Source organism: Mirounga leonina, unplaced genomic scaffold, assembly GCF_011800145.1.
Source record: "Mirounga leonina isolate KUSES-001 unplaced genomic scaffold, KU_Mleo_1.0 Mir_151, whole genome shotgun sequence".
Taxonomy (NCBI): domain Eukaryota; kingdom Metazoa; phylum Chordata; class Mammalia; order Carnivora; family Phocidae; genus Mirounga; species Mirounga leonina.
The window spans coordinates 37,437,475-37,459,136 of record NW_023270377.1 but is presented as its reverse complement, the minus strand read 5'-3'; positions in this window follow the sequence as shown (position 1 = coordinate 37,459,136).

Below are 21,662 nucleotides of genomic sequence, written 5' to 3'. Positions count from 1 at the left end.
CAAGGAGAGAGAGAGAAAATCTTAAGCAGGCTCCACACCCAGATCACTATAACAAATATAATAATAATGAAAAAGTTTGAAATATTGTGAGAATTACCAAAATGTGACTCAGAGACATGAAGTGAACAAATGTGTTGTTCACTTGAAAATAGTGCCGATAGACTTGCTAGATGCAGGGTTGCCACACACCTTCAATTTATAAGAAACGAAGTATCTGCTAAGTGCAATAGAGTGACACTAAGTAAAACAAAGTATGCCTGCAGAGTTTCTCCACAGAGCCATGGACTAACAATAACACACACATTATCATCTTGTTCACTAAGACTGCAGTTTCCCTGACTGTTAAAAGAAATTATATATTTAAATAAAACAAGTGTTTTAAATTCTTTTAATTATTTATTAATTTTAAATCTGTTTTAAAGAGCAGAATGTATTGTTGATAAAGCTGTTGATGACATTTTCTTCAGAATGTATCAGCATGGCACTAAGTAGGTATTTTGCAAGTATTTGGTCAATGAATTCAATCAGGAAAGGAGAAAAAAAAAAAAAAACCCAGATAGTTTAGGTGCCCAAACCATTCGTTTCAGGTTTAAATGATCTTTTTTGGGCTCTTCATTAAGCAGAGCATTTGTGAAAGTAGCAGTTGGGATATTCTGGGCAAAAAGTCTCTTCACGTGCAGAGGCACCTGAATGAAGGTTTTTTTTTTTTTTTTAAGATTTTATTTATTTATTTGACAGAGACACAGCAAGAGAGGGAACACAAGCAGGGGGAGCGGGAGAGGGAGAAGCAGGCTTCCCGCTGAGCAGGGAATCGATCCCGGGACCCTGGGACCATGACCTGAGCCGAAGGCAGACGCCTAATGACTGAGCCACCCAGGTGCCCTGAACGAAGGTCTTGGCTGGCATTTCTCAATTAGAAATTGAGAAGAAAATAGAGTACTCAGCACAGGGCTACACACATAAAAGAAACCTAATAAATGTGCTGATTGAATTATAAACTTAATTAGATAAAGGTGAGGAAAGGATGCTAAATGAAGAGGTATTGTGAGAGGCAGAGAGAAGTTTTAAGAGATACAACCTCTTCAAGTCCTTCCTATTAGGCAGAAAAAGAGCAGATGATAGCTATTTAGATGTATCGTGAACAGGGACAAGAATTTAATCTCCTTTTTCTTTTCCCTGCTCCAAATGAGGGAAAGGGAAAATTATTGTTTATTGACTGCTTCCTCAACAACAACCAGAACTTCAAAGCCAGTGGAAAGATGGCTCATATGATTAATAGAGTAAGCCAGGCAGCTCTCTGCTCATGGCAATCATGACGTTTTTCCTGGCAGCGGGCAGATTTCAGTTTGAAGGTAGAATAAAGAGAAGAGGGGAGATGAGGCATAGACCTCTTGCCAGGCACAGAACAGAAGCCAAGAGCTGTGGGTCAGGGGACCTGCAGTGACCATGATGCATGGGAGAGGAGAGGCTCACCCCGCATGTCCTGGGGCCACACAAAGTTTCCGGATGCTGTGAGACCTTGGAGAGGGGTGGGGAGGCCCAGAAACCACTGAAACTGGATTCCTTTCCTCTCCCACTCAGATGGGGGCGAGGAAACTAGTTTAAAAAAAAAAAAATCCCTGACATTCTCGAACACCTCCACAATATGGTTAAACCTTTGTCCCTTTTGGCAATACTCATACCACATAAAGTATCTCCGATTCTATGGAGTTGACCCTCAGAATTCTCTAGTCACTCACCATGCAGGAATCTCATTAATTCTTCGTTGTCCTCTGTTTTGTTTTGAATGTTTTTAAAACATTGAAGGGGTATATTAAAGAAGAAAAAAAAGATCACATCCACCTCTACTGGCTTCTTGATGCTTGTAAGATAAAGTCTAGGCTCTTGTGCATGACGTAAAGACCCTCAATATAACCCGATCGTACCCTTCCCACCATTTGACCTCTCCGGTGAACATCACCCATATGTTTATACTTAGGTGCCTTTGCACTTGGCTGTTGCTTCTGCCTAGAAATCCCTTGCAAGCCCTCAGAACTTACCCCTGTCCTTGAAGACTCACCTCAAATGTCACTTCTTCTTGGAAAAAGAAACCATTTAGTCACTTCAACAGCTCTTACCTTATTGAATTAGAATGACTCCATTTGCTTCCACATGTCTTATTGTTTCCAAGGTGAGCTCCTTGAAGGAGGCACCATGTCCTTTTCATCACTGCTTCTTTAGGCTTTTTTTTTTTTTTAATCACTGGCATAATGCCTGGTATACAGTAGGCAAGCATATCACAAATATTTATGGAATTAATAATTCTTTAGGTAAAAGCTGAGCTTAGATTCTCATAATGCTCTTTCGGAATTTGAGCCTTGTTACATTTCTATCTTGTATTGTTAATCTAAAGATTTACATCCTGCTGGGGCACCTGGGTGGCTCAGTTGGTTAAGCGTCTGCCTTCGGCCCACGTCATGATCCCAGGGTCCTGGAATCAAGCCCCACATTAGGCTCCCCACTGAGTGAGGAATCTGCTTCCTCTCCCCCTGCCCCTACCCCTGCTCTGCTCTCTTGCTCACTCTCTCTCAAATAAATAATAAATAAAATCTTTAAAAGAAAGAGTTACATCCTGTCATATTTTAATAAAAAGAGAAGAGATAACTATAGGTGGCCAGTAAGTATTTGTTGATTTGACTTGAATATTCAACGGACCTGTAAAGTGTAAATTACTATTCACTTCAGCTGTTGCAAAAAGAAAAAGAAAAAGGAAATGGGCAGAGTGTGGCACTTTTATGACCACACACACCATTCTATTTAAGTTGTTCTGGAGTTGAGACCACAATCCGAGGAATATGGGCAGACACCAGAAGCTCAAAGGAGAAAGGAACGGATTCTTCCCTAGAGTCTCCAGAGGAAGTGTAGTCCTGTCCACAACTTGATTTTGGTTCAGTGATACTGATTTCAGACTTCTTGCCTCCAGAACTGTGAGAGGATACATTTTTGATGTTTTAAGCCACCCACTTCTTGGCAATTTGTTGCAGTAGCCACAGAAAACGAATACAAGAGGTGTTGAAATGTCGGGCCAGTCATGAAGGAGGAAGCCCCAGAACTCTCTGTAACTGCTTTAGCTTCTACTGAATATAATGAACCACAGACAGACCAAGAAGCAGGCTTTAAATTCTCTATTCCCTTCTGAGAAAGGTGGAGCTTCTTGTCATCCAGTCCACAATACAAAATGGATTTGGGTTGAAAGGTCTATTATGAACCTGAGGTTTTGTGAGTAAAACTATAATTAAACTAAAAAAAATTTTTTTTGATACAAAAGGGATGAGAAAAGTTTCCACCTTAGACTTTAAATTAGGTAAGACCCTAATCCACGAATCACATAATTTTGTAATGGACCACATATTTTAGTCCATTGATAAAATTATGTAAATATCTGGAAGAAACTCCATTCTTAAAATATTACCTAAATTTCCAGGCATATTTTTCATATGATAAAGGGAGTAGTTTCAGAGAAAGGAAAAAATTGACAATTCAGACTGGCATTTCTTTGGATGTTTTGGGGCATAATAGGCAAATGATTCTCTTTCTTGGTGCTATTCATCAATTGTGAGCTCTGAAAGAGAACCAGTGAGCTTTTATTCTATTTAAAAAAATTAACAAACTCCCCTCCCCCAAACAAAACCAAAACAGCTCCCCCCCAAAAAACAATGCTTAGTTCCTAGTATTCTGAGAGCTCTTTAGTACTCTAGATGCATAAGATGTTATGCAATTATTTTATTTTATTTTTTTAAAGATTTTATTTATTCATCTGAGACACAGAGATAGAGAGCATGAGCGGGGGAGAGGCAGAGGGAGAGGAAGAAGCAGGCTCCCTGATGAGCCAGGAGCCCGATCGGGACTCGATCCCAGGACCCCAGGACCATGACCTGAGCCAAAGGCAGACGATCAACCATCTGAGCCACCCAGGCGCCCCATATCCAATTATTTTAAACAAAACTGAATAGCAGACCTTTACCTTCTCCCTTCAAAAGTACATTCAGTAAGTCTGGCCCTGGGAGAATCCAAAGAAATCTCAGCAGCAGAGATGATTTCCCCTTAATCCTCCGACAATAATGTGCTCCCAAGTGGCAGTGGGGACAATCTAAGTTTCTGCTAAAAATATTACCTGCTGACTTTTTAAAAATTTTTCACTTATAAAAATTGGGTTGAGGTTCTATGATTAAGCTATAGAAGCATTTTATATGCTCTGAAAACAAACCCATTGTCAGAAGTATGTTTCTGATATACTGGTTTGCCTGTATAATGATGTCTTTTGATGAGCAGAAGTCTTTAATTGTGATGAAGTATAATTTACCAAATTTTAAATCATGTTGTTTTATTCTGTCTAAGCTCCTTTGCTTACCATCATATCACAAAATATTCTCTTATATTTTCTTCTAGAAGCTTTACAGTTTAGTTTTTACATTTAGATTTATGATTCACCTCAGATTAGCTTTGTGTTTGATGTGAGGAAGGGTCCAGGTTTATTTTTTCCCCATGTGACTGTCCATTTATTCCAGGGCTATATGTTGAAAAGACTTTTTCCCCCATTGGAGTGTTTTGGCACCTTTGTCAAAATCAATTGACAGTAAGAGCATTTCTTTTTGAACACTGTTCTATTCCATTGATGCACGCATTTATCCTTTTGCTAATACCAAACTGCCTTGATTAGTGTAGCTTTACAGTAAGTCTTGAAATCAAGTAGTGTCTTTTCCAAAATTGTTGTGACTGTTCAAAATTGTTTGTTTTTCCATGTAAATTTTAGAATCAGCTTGTAGATTAAACAAACAACAACAACAACAACAACCCCAAACCAAAAAATAACCCACTGGGATTTTGAATGAGATTGCATTTAGTCTACATATCATTTTGGAGAAAAATGACCTTAAAAATAGCAAGTCTTCCCATCAATGAAAATTATATTTCTCTTTATATTAGGGCTTTAAAATTTTCTCTAAAGCAGCATTTTGTAGCTGTTGGCATAGAGGTCTCATACATATTTTAATTTATTCCTACGTATCTTATTTTTGTGATATATAAATGGCATTTTATAAAAATTATTTTATAATTGTTTGGTGTTTTAAAAAAATTTTTTTAAAGATTTTATTTTTTTAAGTGCTCTCTACATCCAGCGTGGGGCTTAAACTCACAACCCCAAGATCAAGAGTTGCATGCTCTACTGACTAACCCATCCAGGCACCCCCGATGTTTTTAAAATATAAAATATTTTTTTGTATATTGATCTTGTATCCTGTGATACATCAAATTATTAGTCCTAGTAGTTGGTTTGTACATTCCTGAGGACTTTATATATATTTCTGGATTTGATTTGGTAGTATTTTGTTAAGGGCTGTCACCTCTATGTTAACAGGGATGCTGGTCAGTGATTTCTTTGTCATGCTTTAGTATCAGGCTACGGTTGCCTCATAAAATGATTTGGAAAGTGGCCCCTTCTCTTTCATTTTCTGAAAGAGTTCCACAACATTGGTGTTACTCAAAGTTCAATAGAACTGAAAGTTCAATATAATTTACCATTGAAATAATCTAGTCCTGGAACTTTCTTTGTGGGAAGTTTTAATTTTTTTAGTCAGGTTTATTAATATGTAACTTCTGTAACATTTTTAGTGAACAGTTCCATGAATTTTAACAAATGTTTATAGTTATGTAACCACCGTCACAATCAAGATTTAGAACATTTCCATCACTCCCCAAAATTCCCTCAAGCCCCTTTGGAGTCAGTCCCCTTATAATCACTCATCTGTTTTCTGTTTCTAGTTTTCCTTTTACTGACTGTCATAAAAGTGGAATCATATAGTATGGGATCTTTTACTTAGCATGATGTGTTTGAGATTCATCAACATTATTTCATGTATCAGCTGTTCACTTACTCTTTTTTTGGCAAGTAATATTCCATTTTAATGGATGTGCCACAATGTTTCTACCCATGCACCAGTTGGCAGATACCTTGGTTGCTTCCAGTCTGAGGAAATTTTAACAAAGTTGCTATAAATATCTGCATACAGATCTTCACATGGACATAGGTTTTCATTTCTTTTGAGTAAACAGATAGGAATGGTATTGCTTGTTCATATGGTAAATGCATGTTTAACTTTATAAGAAATCACCAAATTGGGGTGCCTGAGTGGCTCAGATGGTTAAGTGTCTGCCTTCGGCTCAGGTCATGATCCCAGGGTCCTGAGATCGAGCCCCACATTGGGCTCCTTGCTCAGCAGGGAGCCTGCTTCTCCCTCTCCCTCCGCCTCTTGCCCCTGCTAGTGCTCTCTCTCTCTCTCTCAAATGAATAAATACAATCTTTAAAAAATAAATCACCAAATTGTTTTTCCAAAGTGACATAACATTTTGCATTCCCACCAGCAATGTATAAGAATGCTAGTTGTTTCAAATCTTCACTAGTGCTTGGTATTGTCAGTTTTTTTTTTTTTTTTTTTTTTAAGATTTTATTTATTTATTTGACAGAGAGACACAGCATGAGAGGGAACACAAGCAGGGGGAGTGGGAGAGGGAGAAGCAGGCTTTGCACAGAGCAGGGAGCCCAATATGGGGCTCGATCCCAGGACCCTGGGATCATGACCTGAGCTGAAGGAAGATGCTTAACGACTGAGCCACCCAGGCACCCTGTCAGTTTTTTAAACTTCGTATTTTAGTTATTGTGATTATAATTTGCATTTTTCCCATGACTGTGTTGAGCATCTTTTCATGTGCTTACTTTGCCATCTATGTATCTTCCCTGTGAAGTCTGCTTAAATATTTTGCTAAGTTTAAATTGGTTTGTCTTCTCATTGTTGCATTTTGAGAGTTCTTTACGTATTTTGGATACAAGTTCTTTATCAGGTATGTGTTTTTTTCCCACTTGTGAATTGTTTTTTCATTTTCTTAACATGGTATGAACAGAAATTATTATTATTGGAGCACCTGGGTGGCTCAGTTGGTTAAGCATCTGCCTTCAGCTCAGGTCTTGATCCCAGGATCCTGGGATGGAGCCCTGTGTCGGTGCTCCCTGCTCAGTGGAGAGCCTGATTCTCCCTCTCCCTCTGCTGCTCCCCCATCTTGTGTGTTGTCAAATAAATAAATAAAATCTTTAAAAAAAAGAAATTATTATTATTATTATTATAGGAGAGGGAGAAAGGGGCAGTAGGGAAGAGAGGGGAGAGAGAGAATCTTGAGTACGTGGGGCTTGATCTCACAACCCTGAGATCATGACCTGAGCCAAAATCAAAAGTAGGACGCTTAACTGACCAAGCCACCCAGGTGGCCCAAAGTTGTTATTTTTGATGAAGGCCAACTTATCAATTTTTTCTTTATGGTTTGCACTTTTAAAATATTTTAAAATTTCTATTTTAATTTGTCCACTGGTATTTAGCTATACCTCTTTGTATTATTATTTTAGTGGTTTTTTTTGAGATTATAACATATAATTTTATACATAGGATAGCCACAGATAATAATCCTTTAGAATTAGCTAGGGGTAACTGAAAAAAGAAAAACTTTTTTCAATTATTTCTATTTTTCTACAACTAAATATATTTTTAAAATTTTATTTAAATTCCAGTTAGTTAACATACAATGTAATATTAGTTTCAGGTGTACAATATAGTGACTCAACACTTCCATACAACACCCAGTGCTATAGCAAGTGTCCTCCTTAACCCCCATCACCTATTTCAGCCATTCTTCCACCCACCACCCCTTCTGGTAACTGTCACTTTGTTCTCTACAATTAAAAGTCTGTTTCTTGGTTTGCCTCCCTCTCTCTCTTTTTTTCACTTTGCTAATTTGTTTTGTTTCTTAAATTCCACATATGAGTGAAATCATATGGTATTTGTCTTTCTCTGACTGACTTATTTCACTTAGCATTATACTCTCTAGCTCCAAACATGTTGCAAATGGCAAGAGTTCATTCTTTTTCATGGCTGAGTAATATTCCATTATATATATAAAATATATAAATACATAATATATATAAATTATATAAAGTATAATTTATAAATAAATTATTCAGAAATAAATTTTAAAATAATTTATGAAAGTTTTTCTAAATATATTAATCTACTAGTGAATATAATATTTGGATCATAATTAATTTTTCTCTATTATGCAAAACTCCAATGTATACAAAAGTAAAGAGAACAGAATAATGCAATTCCATGTACTTATCACTCAGCTTCAACACTTATCAACACATAGGCGATTGCAACATAATTGGTTTTGTTAAATTAGGCTTTTGAAGTATCTTGGGTCATTGTTACTATCGTTCATTCAAAAAGTATTTAACAAATTTCTACCCTGTGAAATATGCATTGCTAAGTGTGGGAATACAAAGAGGTGGCATATGGAAAGAGACACAATCCCTGCCAGCTAGAAGCAGAAAATCTATTTAGAGAAATAGAACCAAATTTAACCATGTTCAAAACTGAGCTCTGCCATTCCTGTGGGCAAGTTTTTTAACCTTTCTGCACCTCAATTTCCTTATCTGTGAAGTAATCTCACTTTACAGTGTTGTCATAAAAATCAGATATGAGGGGTGCCTGGGTGGCTCAGTTGGTTAAGAGACTGCCTTCGGCTCAGGTCATGATCCTGGAGTCCCGGGATCGAGTCCCGCATCGGGCTCCCTGCTCAGCGGGGAGTCTGCTTCTCCCTCTGACCCTCCTCCCTCTCATGCTCTCTGTCTCTCATTCTCTCTCTCTCAAATAAATAAATAAAATCTTCAAAAAAAAAATCAGATATGATACATCTAAAGGGCCCAGCACAGCATCTGACATGTAGATGTTAAATAAATACCACTAGTAAGAACTGCACATGAAAAGCACACAGACGTAATGTGATGACCTTCATAGGGTATGGAACTAGGACAGTAAGAGCTGGAAGTAGGGACAAATACATTATTCCTGACTGTGGCAGTTGATAGATTTTTGTGAAGAAAATTTTGACAACCAAGTTGTGGGAAGGAAGTTCTTAAGCAAAGGCAGAAAAGTAGCAACAGGGAGGAGAGACTCACAGAAGATGGGAGTGGCCCAGTTTGCTTGTGTGGCAGACTGCTTGTTGCTTCCTTTTATCCCTTTTGCTATGGACTGAATTGTTCCCCCCAAATTCATATGTTGAAGGCTTAACCCCCAATTGATTTTGGACTGCCCAGCCTCCATATCTGTGAGAAATAAATTTCTATTGTTTAAGCCACCTGGTCTGTGGTATTTGGTTATGGTAGCCAAACAGATTAATACATGTTTCTTCTTAGATGTTTTTTGGGGAGGCAACACTGTTGGCTGAAAACTTGTTTCCATAGCCTCCCTTGTATTTCTTAGTGGCCTTGTGATATCATTCTGGCCAGTGAGCTGCAGATAGAAGTCCCTGAGGTAGGAAAGGGTCAAGAGAGGGAGAATCTTTTCCAAATAAAAGCTGAGCTCCTTTTGTTCCTTCCCCCTCTTTCCTCCTCAAATGGAAGTATCATGCAGCTGCCATTTTGTTAAGAAAGCCACACAGTAAGGATGGAGAACTAATGGGCTAGAAGGAGTTCTAGTTCTTGATGACATCAGAGAGACTAATCCTGAACTTTTACTTGAAGAATTGATTATTTTAGCAACGGTTTGTCAGGTTTTCTGTTTCTTGCAAACTGATCCTAACTCAAATAGTTTGAGTGGGGAGGAGATGGGTATCTTTGGAAAATGGTAGAAGGACTGGAAATGTCGGTTGTTCGAGCTGTCAAAAGAAGGAGTTTGGACTGTATCTTATAGAACATGAGGGAAAACTAAAAGGTTTTGGAAAAGAGAGTGATAATACGAATTTGCTGTTTTAAAAAAGATTAATGGTAAAATAATGCGCAGAAGTAAAGTGGGTGAGACAAGGGAAGAGATCATTTACGAAGCTGCTGTAAAATGTGGAATGCTAGTAATGAAGGTCTAAACTAGGGTGGGAGCCAGAAAGGAGGACACCAATATAATAAGGGTGACCCTAAAGTGCTGGACTGCTAAGGGCTTAGCAACTGATTGCATGTGGTAAGCAAGGGAGAAATTATTGCATGCAGTAAGCAAGAAATTGTTGGGGCGCCTGGGTGGCTCAGTCATTAAGCATCTGCCTTCGGCTCAGGTCATGATCCCAGGTCCTGGGATTGAGCCCCACGTCGGGCTTCCTGCTCAGCAGGGAGCCTGCTTCTCCCTCTCCCACTCCCCCTGCTTGTGTTCCCTCTCTAGCTGTCTCTCTCTCTGTCAAATAAATAAATAAAATCTTAAAAAAAAAAAGATTGTCTAAATAAGTGGACTTTCAGTTTAATTGGGAGGATTTAATAGAAATTTGGAAACGAAAGGAATTGCTAATTGGGGAGGGAAAGAAACTGTAAGTTGAAATTTCAACAGTGAGTTGAAATTGATTTGTCTCGTTTAGAGAAAACTAGAGACTGGAGAGCTAGCAAGAAAGCACCTATCATTTCTCAAGCACCTACTATGTGCATTTGGTCCATTATCTCACTTTGTCCTCATGCCAGGTTTGTAAGATAATATTACTAGCCATAATTTAGGGATGAGGATTTAGTCTCAGGGAGGCTAAATATACTGCCATTGACTCAGAGATACTTAGATATAGAGCTGGGGCGGGGGAGCAAGTCTGTCTTTTTTTTCAAGGCAAGAGAAATAACTATTAAGGTCAGGAAAGATTCTGACGGAGAGTAGGACGTGAACAAATATTATTATTTTGTTTGTTTGTTTTTTATTTTTTAACAGAGAGAGACAGCGAGAGAGGGAACACAAGCAGGGAGAATGGGAGAGGGAGAAGCAGGCTTCCTGCTGAGCAGGGAGCCCGATGTGGGACTCAATCCCAGGACTCTGGGATCATGACCTGAGCCGAAGGCAGACGCTTAATGACTGAGCCACCCAGGCGCCCAACAAATATTATTATTGCACATCTTCAGTGTAAAGAACTCTAATTCTTAGATAATCTGTTAGATAATACAGCTAATTGTTTAATTTCTCTGATACTAGGTCTTTTCTTGTAATGTGGGGACAATAATCTTTCCTCTAAGGGTTTTTAATGGGGAGTGAAATGAGAAGCTGAATGTGAATATGTCTGGCATGGATTCTGGTATAATGGTACTCAATGAATATCTGCTAAAAGGATAAATTGTAGGTGACAAGGCAGTCTGTCTGGAATGTTTTTAGTAAAAGAAATTGCTTATTTTCTCTATTTTCCTATAATTTTTTTCTTTTCTTTTAAAGTTGAATTACACACACATACACACACACACACCTATATTTATATATATATATATTTTTAAGTAGGCTCCATGCCTAGCATGGAACCCAATGCGGGGCTTGAACTCACAACCTTGAGATAAAGACCTGAGCTGAGATCAAGAGTTGGATGCTTAACTGACTGAGTCACCCAGGCACCCAATAGCATATATTTCTGATTAAGGATTCCAATTAGTTGTATTCTGGCACCTAAAGAACTTCCTGCATTGGGGTGCCTGGGTGGCTCAGTCAGTCAAGCATCTGCCTCCAGCTCAGGTCATGATCCCAGCGTCCTGGGATCAAGCCCCACATGGGGCTCCCTGCTCTGTGGGGAGCCCGCTTCTCCCTCCCCCTGCTCTTGTGCTCTTGCTCACTCTCTCTCCCCTCAAATAAAATCTTTAAAAAAAACCCTCACTGCATTATAGTCTCATTGTAACAGTGGGCTTCTTTTTTTAAAAAAGTTAATTTAAAATTGAATGTTATTGCAACAAGATGAAGAAAGAACAAAATGGAGATTCAAAAACCCACTCCCATTCCCTCCTTTGTAGTTATGGTACCTAAAATCTTAGGGATAATGAAAATTAAGATAGGCCACTGGCTGGCAGCATCTTAAATTTTAATTGTGTTAATGATATCCTTCATATCATGGGAGTCAGGCATGGTCCCATGTCAAATCTAACACAAAAAGAAGCTTGCCTACCACATCTAATTAGTTGCTAAGCCTTAAAAAGTCCACCACTTTAGGGTCATTATTACAGTGGTACCCTCCTTTCTGGCTCCCACCCTAGTTTAGACCACTATTAATAGCATTCCAAATTTTTAAACTTTTAAAAAATATATATATATTTTTTATTAAGTGATCTCTACACCCAACATGGGGCTTGAACTCACAACCCCGATATCAAGAGCACATGCTCTACCGACTGAGCCAGCCAAGTGCCTCACTAGCATTCCAAATTTTATAGTGGCTTCATAAATGATCTCCTTCTCCTTGTCTCATTCACTCCCCTTCTATCCTGCACATTATAACACCATTAATCCTTTTTTTAAAACAAAGATCTTTTTTTTTTTATTGTTACGTTAGTCACCATACAGTACTTCATTAGTTTTGGATGTAGCGTTCCATGATTCATTGTTTGTGTATAACACCCAGTGCTCCACGCAGTACGTGCCATAAACTTCAGTATTAGAAGAGCGCCTCAATGCTGGCTGCGCCAGTTCCTTTCCTGCCTACCCTACCCAACAGAGCACAACTGGAGGATTATATATATGTCATGACATTTAAATTGCCCTACTCAATTCATCTGGTCATTAATGTTCGCAAGAGTAATGCCAGGAGTGAGGGAGGCATTATTTCTATACCTTGTTAAGGCTATTGACACAACAATGCTTCATGAATATTTTCATGTTTCTGCATGATTTGGTTTCCTGAGCAAAGGAAACTAACATGCTATAAAGATAATGTCTCCTTTTCCCAGAAACATCTACTCTTCAATGCTCTAGTTCCTCTTGCCTCCTATTCGGTGGAGCCACACGTTTACATTTAATGGGAAGATAAAACCTGGAGCCATCTGTTTACATTCCAAAGAATTATAAAACATTTGGGAGCAAAGGCTTCTCTTCTTCTCTCAGGAAGTGAAGAGGGCAGCGTGTAGCTTATATAGACTCCCAGATTCATAATTTCAGGGTTCCTTTCCCATGGTTCAAAACAAAGAAAAAAACCCTTTTGCACATGCAGGGTTAAACTGGCTTTCCTCACATTGCCCTGAGGGAGAAAAAATGGGGCAAGGGGAACCAATGTATACACTGCTTTATGTAATAATAATCTGTTCCTGATCCAGAAATCTTATTTTTGCTTTCAGGATAATATAAATAAATATAGATATTAAAACTTCTCAAAGACAACCCCGAAGGGTTACAAAATACATTCTAAATGAAGTTTCTCCAAAGGGGGTTGGGTGCATTCTAAGTGGTGTGCAAGATAACATATCAGAATGTGTGAGGAAAAAGTAATTCATTTTCATGCTTTTAATCTAACAGATTGATACACGAACATTTTACACATGGATTGATAACAATGCCCTCACACACTCAGCCTTTATCAGAGCTGATCACACAATGTGTGTGGGATACAATCTGGGAGAATTCTATGGCATGTAGGAAGATGACAGAGCACAATAACAGTTGTTTCATTTGTTCACTTTAAGCATTTTGTAACATTGCAGGATATGTGAGCCAGTTAAAGGATTCATGGGTTATGTTATCAAATATTTATTATAGCATCTAGTTTTAACTATCACAAATAAGGAGTTTAAAAATACTCCTTATAAGAAACTACACCTTATGGGAATGCAAGCTGGTGCAGCCACTCTGAAAAACAGTATGGAGGTTCCTCAAAAATTTGAAAATAAAGCTACTCTATGACCCAGCAATTGCACTACTGGGTATTTACCCCAAAGATACAACTGTAGTGATCCAAAGGGGCACATGCACCCCAATGTTTATAGCAGCAATGTCCACAATAGCCAAACTATGGAAAGAGCCTAGATGTTCATCAACAGATGAATGGATAAAGAAAATATGGTATATATACACAATGGAATATTATACAGCCATCAAAAAATGAAATCTTGCTATTTGCAACAACATGGATGGAACTAGAGGGTATTATCCTAAGCAAAATAAGTCAATTAGAGAAAGACAAGTATCATATGATCTCACTGATATGAGGAATTTGAGAAACAAGACAGAGGATCATAGGGGAAGGGAGGGAAAAATGAAACAAGATGAAACCAGAGAGGGAGACAAACCATAAGAGACTCTTAATCTCAGGAAACAAACTGAGGGTTGCTGGAGTGGAGGGGGGATGGGAGGGATGGGGTGGCTGGGTGATGGACATTGGGAAGGGTAGGTACTATGGTGAGCACTGTGAATTGTAAGACTGATGAATCACAGACCCGTACCTCTGAAACAAATAATACATTACATGTTAACAAAAAAATTTTAAAAAATTTTAAATTTAAAAAAAAGAAACTACAACTTAGAACAAAAAGTTGAAAATAATACCAGTAATGTGAGACAGACCAACAAAAGAAAATATCAGTGCTAACATGCCTACCCTCTTAACAGGCTCATTAGGAATTAAACACAATAATTTAGTAAGATGTGACAAGAAGTTACTCCTTTCTATGAAAGACACCAAATACTCAAAGCAATCTTGAGAAAGAAGAACAAAGCTGGAGTTACCACGCACCTGGATTTCAAACTATACTATAAAGCTATAGTAATCAAAATAGTATGGTACTGGCACAAAAACAAACACATAGATTAACAGAATAGAGAGCCCAGAAATAACCCATGCTTACATGGTCAGTTAATCTATGACAAAGAGGGACAAGGATATGCAATGGGGAAAACCAGACAGCTACATGTAAAAGAATGAACTGGACCACTTTCTTGCACCATATACAAAAATAAGCTCAAATGAACTGAAGACTTAAGACCTGAAAACCATAAAATTCCTAGAAGAAAACAGAGACAGTAAGCTCTTTGACATCATTCTTAAAAATATTTTCTTAGAACAAGACAGAGGATCATAGGGGAAGGGAGGGAAAAATGAAACAAGACGAAACTAGAGAGGAAGACAAACAATAAGAGACTCTTAATCTCAGGAAACAAACTGAGGGTTGCTGGAGTGGAGTGGGGTGGGAGGGATGGGGTGGCTAGGTGATAGACACTGGGGAGGGTATGTACTATGGTGAGCGCTATGAATTGTGTAAGACTGATGAATCAAAGACCTGTACCCCTGAAACAAATACATTATATGTTAATAAAAAATAAATTAATTAATTAAATAAAATTTAAAAAATGAAAAGATCTTCAAATAAAAAAAATATTTTCTTAGATCTGTCTCTTCAGGCAAGGACCACAAAAGCAAAAATAAACAAATGGAACTACATCAAACTGAAAAGCTTTGGCACAGTGAAGTAGACTATCAACAAAATGAAAAGGCAACCTACTGAATGGGAACAGATACTCACCAATGATTTATTCAATAAGGAGTTAACATCCAAAATACTTAAAGACCTCATACAATTCAGTATCAAAAACCAAACAATTCATGGGGCGCCTGGGTGGCTCAGTCAGTTGAGCATCCGACTCTCGCTTTCGGCTCAGGTCATGATTTCAGGGTCATAAGACTATGGCCTGCATCAGGCTCTATGCCCAGCGGGGCATCTACATCTCTCCCTCCCCCTCTGCCACTCTCCCTGCTCGTGAGTTTCTCTCGCTCTCTAAAATAAATAAATAAGTCTTTTTAAAAAATCCAACTAAAAAATGGGCAGAGGACTTGAATAGACATTTTTCCAAAGAAGATATACAGATTGCCAACAGGTACATGAGAAGATGGTCAACATCATTAACCATCAGGAAAATGCAAATTAAAACCACAGTGAGATATCACCTCACACCTGTCAGAATGGTTATTACCAAAAACACAAGAAATAACAAGTGTTGGTAAGGATTTGGAGTAAAGGGAACCCTTACGCACTGTTGGTGGGAATGCAAATTGGTTCAACCATTATGTAAACACAGTATGGAGGTTCTTTAAAAAATTATAAATAGAAATACAATATGATCCAGCAATGCCACTTCTAGATATTCAAAGAAAACAAAGACACAAATTCGAAAAGCCATATGCACCCCTATGTTCATTACAGTATTATGTACAATAGCCAGGTTATGAAGCAGCCTAAATGTCCATTGATAGACAAATGGATAAAGGAGATGTGATATACACACATGCATGGAAACTTTTTTGTTCAGCCTGTGTTAGTATGAACATCCTTACAGAACTACTTGATACTGAAGGATAAGCTGGTTTACATATATGAATATTCAAATGAGCAAAGAGCTCTACAAAACCAGATGCAATCATTTAGATAGTATACTATGATTTAAGCACACTTAGAAAGTTTATAAAACTTAACTCTTATTCTGAACATAGTCAAGAGAAGCAAATCAACTAGAAGTATTTCTAAAAGCTCAATTTGATTTTATAGAATTTTGAGTTAGTATCATTACTCTTTACCCATACCCAATATAAAATTATCTATTAAGTATAGTAAAATGCTTCTATTTATTTGATAATCTATTTTTCCTTAATCTTAGGGTCATGAGTTCAAGCCTCACGTTGGGTTCCACACTGGGCATGGAGCCTACTTTTTAAAAAGTAAATAAAAATAAAAAACAAGAACAAAACCATCTCTAAACTAATCAAAATCTCTCACACACACAAATGTGTGTGTGTGTGTGTGTGTGTGCATGTGAAGTAACCCAGGGATGGGAGACTGCTCTCCTCTCTCTTATTTTTTTTTAATATTTTATTTATTTATTTTGACAGAAAGAGACACAGTGAGAGAGGGAACAGAAGCAGGGGGGGTGGGAGAGGGAGAAGCAGGCTTCTGGCAGAGCAGGGAGCCTGATGCGGGGCTTGATCCCAGGACCCTGGGACCATGACCTGAGCCAAGGCAGACGCCCAACGACTAAGCCACCCAGGCGCCCCAGCTCTCCTCTCTTAAAATTCAATCAGGGGCACCTGGGTGGCTCAATCGGTTAGCAACGGACTCGGTTTGGGCTCAGGTCAGATGATGATCACAGGGTCCTGAGATAAAGCCCGGTGTTGGGGCTCTGAAGTCTGCTTGAAGATTCTCTCCCTCTGCCCCTCCCCCACTCACCCTGGAGGTGCTCTCTCTCTTGCAAAACATAAATTTTTAAAAAAAATATTCAATCAGGGCGCCTGGGTGGCTCAGTCAGTTAAGCATCTGACTCTTGAGTTCAGCTCAGGTCATGATCTCAGGGTCATGAGATCAAGCCCCAAGTCGGGCTCTGTGCTCAACAGGGAGTATGCTTGAGACTCTTTCACCCTTTCCATCTAAAATAAATAGCACAGGCGTGCATGCTCTCTCTAAATCTTTTTTTTTTTTTTTAATTTATTTGTCAGCGAGAGAGAGAGCACAAGCAGGGGCAGCGGCAGGCAGAGAGAGAACCAGGCTCCCCAACTGAGCAAGGAGCCTCATGTGGGACTCGATCCCAGGACCCTGGGATCATGACCTAAGCTGAAGGTAGATTCTTAACCGACTGAGCCACCCAGGCGTCCCTTTAAAATAGATCTTAAAAAAAAGTTCAAAGAATTGAGGGGCTTTTTTTCATTGAAACATTTTATCAGCTCCTTCAATTAGAACTATGAAAGAAAACATTACTTAAGTATAGCAATTATGAAAAAGACTTTAGTTCTGTGATACCCATGCTAGGCAGACTTCTAAAATGACCCCAAGATTCTCACCCACTAGTGTACCCATCTTGTATCATCCATGCCCTTTTGAGTGTGGATGGAATTGTGTGTATGACTGGAACATGATTATGTTATCTTATATGGCAAATGGGATTCTGCAGATGTAATTAAGGTTGGCCTCTAGTTAATCAAAAGGGAGGCAGCTCTTTCTGCCCATGGGTTTTGTCCCCGTGCTTTAATAAAACCACCTTTTTTTTTGCACCAAAACCAAAACCAAAACAAAACAACCCACACGCACAAAAATAAAAACAAAAGGGAAATTACCTGAGTGGATCTGGGCTACTCACATGAGCCCTCTAAATCTGGGTCTAAAAAAAAGAATACAAAAAAATTCTGGGTCAGAGAGGAAATTTAAGATTCAAAATGTGAAAGTAATTCTTTTGATCTTGAAGGAGCAAGCTGCCATTTTGTGGAAGGCTATGTAACAGGGAGACTCGGGAGCTCAGAAAAGTCCCCTGTCAACAGCTAGCAAGAAAAGAGGAACCTTAGCCCCTAACAACCTGAATGTCTATGACAGTAGTCCAGGCTGATACCTTGATTTTAGAAATGTGATTCTGAGCAGAAAACCCAGTTGGTCTATGCTCAGACTTCCGACCTACAAAACTGTGAGCAAATAAATAGGTGTTGTTTAAAGCTGTTAAATTTTTAATTTGCTATGCAGCAATGATATATACATATAATGGAAAGGGAGTGAAGATGAAGTGGGAATTAAAAAAATTGATAAAAACTAGTGGGAATGATCTATGAGGCTTTCATTTTGTATACTCCAGTGGCCTCCATATTGAAGTGTTTTCAGGATAATCTTTTAAGTATCCAAGGAAACGATTAAAAATTCTAGCTGTATATTTCTCATTTTTAAAAATTTACTTCTCGGGTATATTCAGTAATAACATATACAATGTTAATACATGCAGATGATTTGTAAATGTTGATATATTTAGAGATGCTTGTTAAAATAATTTAGAATACATTTCTCATCAGTGTAAGAAGACACTTGTCCCTCAAAAGATGTCCTGCCCCCCTTTTACTTTCACCCATTCTTAATGAAGTTTAGATCTATACTAAATTCTCAAGTTATGCAGTGTCTCTTTTGGCATCATGTAATCCTAAGGACAATCTTTCTGGATGGTTCTGGGAGCTCTAGCAAATTAATTTTATTGACTAAAGCAAAGCTTGAGAATTACTTTTTGAGGCACTTGTCAAAACAGAATCCATTTCTTCCCTGCTGATCAAATTTAGTAGTTCTAGGGCGACCTAGATATCTTTTTACAAACTGTTTAAATTATTCTCATTTTCATGTAATTTGAGAAACTGGGCACCTAAGACTATATTCCAAGTTAGCATAAGAAAAGTGGAAAGCATCATCTTTGGGAGAGACCTGTATTTGGGAGAGATAACTACAATTCCTTAAAAATAGAACATGAACCATGAGATGTCCGTACAAACACTACAAAATACCAAGTTGGGAAATACTAGAATTCATCTTGCTTCCAATATTTACACATGATGTGTCATCTTATTATGTGCCATGCTTGGTAGGCAATCAAGTTTCTGAAATCCAGATGTGCTGTAAAGAAATAATTTTGAAGATTTTTTCCTGAGACGGTATTGTGAACTGGTAAGCAAGCAATCTCTGCACCACATGCTTTTGTTCACCAAATTTATTGTTGAACATTCAGAACACCAGATTATGACAGATTAAAAATAAAGCACCAAAACTTGCTACACATTAATACCTGAGCGAAGACTGAAGGCAAATATTCATCTATGAAACCCCACACCATAACGCTGCAACAGATAAAAACATACACAACACTCTACAGAGTATAATAAATAGCACTTTTTGTGAATTACAACCAGTTAAATGTTACTTATATAAAAAATACAACAAAATCACACATGTGTATTTCATACACCATATACTATACAAAGTACTGAAGATCATGCTTATTTAAATGGAAAAATCTGCAAGGTGACAATCATTTTTCAGTATATGCTACAGGACAAGCTCCTTTGCACTAAGTATTGTTACCATGCACTGCATTTTCTGGATGAGAACAAAAGTATCAATTTGCAAATAAAGGATTACTGAGTCTATCTCAGCATAATAGTTTGTCCTTCATAAACTTTTTTTTTTTTTAAGATTTAATTTATTTGACAGAGAGACACAGCGAGAGAGGGAACACAAGCAGGGGGAGTGGGAGAGGGAGAAGCAGGCTTCCCGCTGAGCAGGGAGCCCGACATGGGACTCGATCCCAGGACCCTGGGATCATGACCCGAGCCGAAGGCAGACGCCTAACAACTGAGCCACCCAGGTGCCCCATAAACTTTTAATTATAATATTTTCTGGATGCAGGTTGACAGCCATGTATTTTATTACATTTCCTTGCCTGAACTATTTCCATCTCAATTTTAACATGTTTTAAGGAAAGACATGTTTTCTTTCTCCTTATTTGTAGAGAAACCTAGATTTTTGTCTTTGGGAGGAGGTAGTGGAGGTGAAATGGGAAGAAGAAATACATTGGGTTTATGTTCAAAATTGAAAAATATACAACAAATTCTGAGTACACAGAGATGTGAGCATCTTTTAGCAGAGACCATGATGTCCTATGAATGGAATAATTTGTCTTAATAGAAATTATTTATTTTTTAAATAAGCACAGTAAAAATATAGTAAGTCTTTACATTAAAAAAACAATAACAACTGAAACCAGTTCCTTGATACCTTAAAAATAATTATTAGGAAGGAAAAAGAGAAAAAGGGGAAAATAATATTTAAAAATATACTGCATGAATCTGAGTTTAATTACTGAAAAATTGTTATTAGGTAAACTAACTTTTGATATTCAAATATGAGTGTCAATAATCTGAGAAAAAATAAGTATAGGTCTTAGGGAAGAATTCATGTATTTGATAGATTATTTATTAGAAAGACAAAAAAATGATATTTGAAGATTTTTCCATGTGTAAATATATAAGTGCAAAACAGAAATGCCACCACCTTTTCCTAAAATAATTTTCAGAAACTTTAGCCAAACTTACTTTTCTACATCTATGAAGTATAGGTCAATTTTAACTCAAAATGAGAACTCTGGAAATTAAAGGGAGGTTCTAGAGCAAAAAAAGAAATACTGGTCAACTTTAAAAATTTTACTTCACCAACTTCAAAGAAAAAAATTGGGGGCCAATTTATAAAATATACAGTTATAAAATTGCAGGGCATTCCTTCATTTTAAGGCACAGTCTGTTTTATCCTAAACAACTATAAGTTCAAGGTCACAGTGATAATATGCATTCAATTTTGGTCTGGTTTATCATGGGTATGTTGCTACATTTAGTTAGTCATAAGTTTAAGAAACTGTAATACAATCAATTCAAAATAATATCATTTTTATATTTAAAAATGTAAGTACACAATACAATTTCCTAAATCACATACACTAAAAATTGAGAGATTTTTTCCCCCTCCACAGAGGAGGAAGAGGTTATTTCTACCAACATTCCAACAAATACATATTTGATTATGTAGATAGCATGGTTATAATAAAATTATTTAACACAAAGGAAAAACTCATTCCAAAAAACAATGTTAACTGAATTTTTAGGTCTTATACATCATCTTTTTACTAATACCCAGTCATTACCGGTTAGCTGGATAAACTGTCACTAAATCAAGGTCAAACATTTTTTTTTTAATTTTTTTTATTTTATTTTTTTTATTTAAAGATTTTATTTATTTATTTGAGAGAGAGAGAGAATGAGAGACAGAGAGCACGAGAGGGAAGAGGGTTAGAGGGAGAAGCAGACCCCCCACCGAGCAGGGAGCCCGATGCGGGACTCGATCCCGGGACTCCAGGATCATGACCTGAGCCGAAGGCAGTCGCTCAACCAACTGAGCCACCCAGGCGCCCCTCAAGGTCAAACATTTTAATATTTGGTTTTCTCCTTACTTCCAAAACCACTTTTGCAAACTGCATCAACTTTACTGGACAGAGAAACAATAAGTGACATTAACCGATGGGCAAAACTATATAATATGAGGGACT